The sequence below is a fragment of the Canis lupus genome, chromosome 30, assembly GCF_048164855.1.
Source record: "Canis lupus baileyi chromosome 30, mCanLup2.hap1, whole genome shotgun sequence".
Lineage (NCBI taxonomy): Eukaryota > Metazoa > Chordata > Mammalia > Carnivora > Canidae > Canis > Canis lupus.
In genome coordinates, this window is record NC_132867.1 from 40,502,053 (window position 1) to 40,507,159 (window position 5,107).

A 5,107-nucleotide genomic window follows, 5' to 3' on the forward strand; every position below is an offset into this window, starting at 1 on the left:
GGTGACGTCAGGCGCAGGCGCGCGCGGTGACGTCACCGGGCCCGCCCCGCGGAGGCGCTGGCCGCGCGCACGCGCACCAGGCGGCCGGCACGCCCACGTGGGAGCCCCTCCTCCGCGTGCGCGGGGCCGCAGCTGTGCCCTTGCGCGCTGCAGCCCCGCGGGGCTCCTCGTGCAGCAGGTCGGTGGGCTCGGAGCTCGGGCGCTGGCTCGCCCGCCGCAATCGCCCTTGCCGCCCCAAGCCAGAGGGATGCCCCCACAAAACACCCATGTGACCATTGCCTCCCCCTGCTTCCAGCCAGCAGGTGGCTTCCCATTGCTCTCACCGCAAAGACAGGCCCCGGTCATGCTCCGGCCGGCTGCCTGTGGTCTGGCCCCCACCTACCCTGCAGCCTGCACAGGCACAGTGCACTCACCCCAGGGCCTTAGCACATGCCATTCTTGGGTCTCCCCAACACCCCCATCTATTTACTGTAACTAGTGAATTCCAACACTTCAGTGGCATCACTTGATCAGGGGAGCCTTCCACGCCTTAACGTTATTTGCATTCGTGCTTATTTAATGTCTCTCCAGACTACAAATGCCTAATTTTGCAGGTCACAGTTCTCCTAACTTGCAGCACGATACCTGGCGGGGGAAGTCAATATTTGCTGAGTAGGTGAATGGAACAACTAGTCGTGAATGGAACAACTAATCGTCTTAAAGGAGTGGTTACTGTTACAGAAGAGCGAAGGGGTGATGATGGGCAGGAGGCACAGGGAGCTGGGAACAAGCTGGCCCTAAACCCACCTCCTGTATGAATCCAGGATGAATTTGTGCCCCAAATCAAAGGAGGCTGCTGCCAGCAAAGCAGAATGTGTGGGAGAAAGGCAGACCTCCTTAAAGGCAATGCGGTAGGGCAACTGGGTGGCTCAGTGGTTGAGCATCTGCCTTTGGCTCAGGTGGTGATCCTGGGGTCCTGGGATCAAGTCCCACATCGGGCTCCCCGGATGGAGCCTGTTCTCCCTCTGCCTGTGTCTCTCATGAATAAATAAATAAAATATTTAAATAAAAAAAAAAGGCAGTGAGGTAAAAGGGATTTTCACAAAGGCAAAAGATGGGAGAGTTTGTGTATCACAGTACAAAGGACACAGAGGGTTAGGGAGAAGAAGAGGAGGAAAAACATTGCAAGGGAGTATTGGGGGGCAAGGTTGCTGCTAGGCAGTAACCACAGGGAAAGCAGGAGACTGCCCCATGTTTCTGAAAATGAATCTGCTATAAACATCATTTCTATTCGACTACACTAGCTGGCACAAAGTCCATGCTCATGGTCTGGGATGTTTTTCAAGCATGCGAATGAATTGACAGTTTCTATTCTGGGCAAGATAATTATACTAAGACCACAGAGATCCTAGAGGGGGGCCAGTCATCACTAGGCTTGGGAGCAAATTCAGCTTTCTTTACAGTCATCACTTAACGCCTTTTTTTTTCGTCACTTACGTCTTATAGAATGTTCCACGACACACCTTCTAACCTAAAATTGACTAGAATATACCTATTTGAACTGATCTTGAAGTTTGACTCCCTTCGTGTTATAAGTTACAACCTTGAAAAATTAGTACAAGTTTTTTAAGCTGTCGAGACTGAACAATAAAGATTTAAGAGAAATCGTGCATTGTATCACAAGACGCAGAGCACGTATACATGAAAACTTAGAGTTGTGCTTGATCATCACACGTGAACACACCCTAGTCATTTTGATCTTTTTGAGGTGATGAGCCATGAGCCTCGCATTCTGAATCCTTACAGTACTTGAGCCAATGAGATGTATTTGCCTAAATATCTTTTTCTCAGCAAATTCCAGGTTAACCCAAACCTTTTCTTTGTAACTTTTTTTTAAAGATTTTATTTATTTATTTATTCATGAGAGACACAGGCAGAGAGAAGCAGGCTCCATGCAGGAACCCCTGTGTGGGACTTTATCCCGCTACTCCGGGATCACACCCTGAGCCAAAGGCAGACACTCAACCAGTGAGCCACCCAGGCGTCCCTTCTCTGTAACTTTTAATCAAGTCTGAATTGAAATGGTTTTAAGCTTATTTCAGTTTTCACAATTTTCCCTTTTGTACCTCTTCTGATGCTACATCAGTTTATTTTGTATGTGCTATCAGAAGTTAATGCAGGAGCACAGATGTGTTGCTTAAGGGGTCTTTACCACCATTCCTGTTATGTATAGATGTAAACCATTTCAGCATTAATATGATGTGTTGATATATTTTTTAAAGATTTTATTAATTTATTCTAGAGAGGCACAGAGAGAGAGAAAGAAGCAGACACACAGGCAGAGGGAGAAGCAGGCTCCATGCAGGGAGCCTGATGTGGGACTTGATCCCAGGGCCCCAGAATCACACCCTGGGCCCAAGGCAGACGCTTAACTGCTGAGCCACTCAGGTGTCCCGATGTGTTGGTATTTTACTATCTAATGTCTTTACCATATTACCCAAAACCCACAACTCAAATTTCAGTTCTGTAAAATTGGGCTGGTTTTTTTGTTTGTTTGTTTGTTAATGTAGCTAGTAAAGTTATAAGCAAGTTTTTACCTCTGAAATTTGCAGAATGATGAGGGTACATTCATCATTTACAGCTTGGATAGAAATGGGAGCCATTGGCTTTTGGGGCATTTCCCTTGGCAATTTTCTCAAAGAAGTCCGCTCTGTTAACAGCAGTTGTAGTTAATAACTTTTAGTAACTGTACTAGTAATTGTATATGTTTTTCCCTTGTCACAATAATACATAATAAATACGTAACAAGTAACAGAGCAACAAATTGTGTAGCCTAAAACAGTGATCATTTACTTAGCTCAGTTCTGGGGGTTGGCCATTTGGGCGGGTCTTAGCTGGATGGTTCCTCTAGCGTTGTCTGGTCTTTGCTCGTGTGTCCATGGCCTGCCATCTGGTTGGAAGAGAACTGGCTGGTCTAGGATGGCCTGGGACAGCTTGTCTCTACTCCATGTCATCCCCCAGGAGGAGACTGGGCCTTACCTACATGGCAGGCACAGTCAAGAAAAAACTCTGTCCTTATGAGGTCCAGGCATAGAACGGCTGTGCTGTTGCTTCCGACACCCTCTTGGCCAAAACAAGACAAAAGGGCAACAAGGTCCAAAAGGGGGAAAAGAAACCCCTTCTTGGTGATAGGAGCATCAAAGGCACATTACAAAGGGCCTGGATAAAGGGAGGGGTGGAGAATTGAGGCCATGTTGTGGTCAAATCTACTACAGTCCATCCTTTGGCCCCAATTATTCACATTTCTCCACCAAAAAAACACTCACCTCCTCCCAAGTCTCACCCAATCCCCATACCATACTCAGAATGCAGGGTTTCATGATCCATATACTAGGTTGAATGGGGCTCCTCAGGTAGCTCCTCTTGATCCACAGACAGGTAAACTAAAGGTATCATTTATCTGCCCCTGCACAGCATACAGTGGTCAAAGGGGAAAGGACCACCCAGTGAATACTTCCATTTGAAAAGGGAAAGAATGGGGCAGCCCCGGTGGCCCAGTGGTTTAGTGCCGCCTTCAGCCCAGGGTGTGATCCTGGGGACCCAGGATCCAGTCCCACGTCAGCTCCCTGCATGGAGCCTGCTTCTCCCTCTGTCTGTGTCTCTCTGCCTCTCTCTCTCTCTGTCTATCGTGAATAAATAAATAAATTAATAAATAAATAAATAAATAATAAATCTTTAAAAAAATAAAAAGGAAAAAGAAAAATATGCCCTTTAACAACTCTGACACTCTTACTGCCCTTAGTAAATTGGGGACCCAGAGGCCTTTTTCACTTTAAACTGTCCAATGCCCTGAAGGCGATGCTCTGTTCCATACAATGCCCTTAAAAACTTTGTGGGCATTGTGGGGGGCAGCCCCGGTGGCACAGCAGTTTAGCGCCGCCTTCAGTCCAGGGCGTGATCCTGGAGACCACAGATGGAGTCCCACGTCAGGCTCCCTGCATGGAGCCTGCTTCTCCCTCTACCTGTGTCTCTGCCTCTCTCTCTCTCTCTCTGTGTGTGTGTGTGTGTGTGTGTGTGTGTGTTTCATGAATAAATAAATAAAATCCTTATAAAAAAAGAAAACTTTGTGGGGATGCCAGCATCGTGGCTGAGTAACGATACCCATCGCCAAGTCCCCCCACCCGACAACGGCCTAGCGTCCATCCCCAGACGGGGCGCCCTTGTGGGGACTGTGGGACCCAGCCCCACACACCAAGGAAGCCAGGAAGCGTCTGGCCCACCCATGTGTCCGGTAATAGACACCTCCGCTTTGGTCCCAGCTCTGAAGCTTACAGTGGCCCATGAAGTGGCTCCACCTCCTCTTGGCCATGGTCTGGGAGCCTCTGGAAAACACCATCCTAGACAACACCCCCCCCAAACGAAAGGGCTTTTGTGGGAGTCCAGGTTTCCAGTGGACAAATTTCAGCACATCATTAGAACAACAACAACAACAACAACAAAAAATATATATATATATATGAGTTTGAGGCACTGGAGAGGGTAAGAGGATCATTGCCCATGTCATCCTTCCCCCCAGGCCCTACTTAGCATCGAGAGAGAGCTGCTCAGCCCATGGTTTCTCCCACAGGGGAAAGAGAGAGCGTGTGAGTGAACACCTGACTCCCCCAAGTGTGTGAGATGCTGCCAAAGACACCCATGTCTCTCTCGCCCCTTCCAGAGTATGAGCCACGAGTACTTGAGGGCAGGAAGAGCTAGGCGAGCCCAGATAGGGCTCCCAGGGGCAGGAAAGGGACCCCAACATCACCCACTCCCTTGTGACTCTGATCAAGAAGCCTGCCCAGGAGCCACTAGGGACACCTTGCCCACAGGTCCCCCCCAGCGCCCCATGCACCTCACGCCCACACACTCCCACCCTGTGACCGGCTCCCTGTGTGCACCCCCAACAGCACTGAGAGTGAGTTCTGGCAAAACGGGCCCAAATCCGCGGGTCGGGGAGAGACCCTCTTGAGCCTTAGCACCCTTGAGAAACCAGGGAAGCTGTGGGTGCCCGGCCTGGTCAGTTGCGGGCTGGAGAAGGCACACAGGCTTCAGAGTCGGCCACCAGAGGGAGCAGGAAACGCGGAGGAGG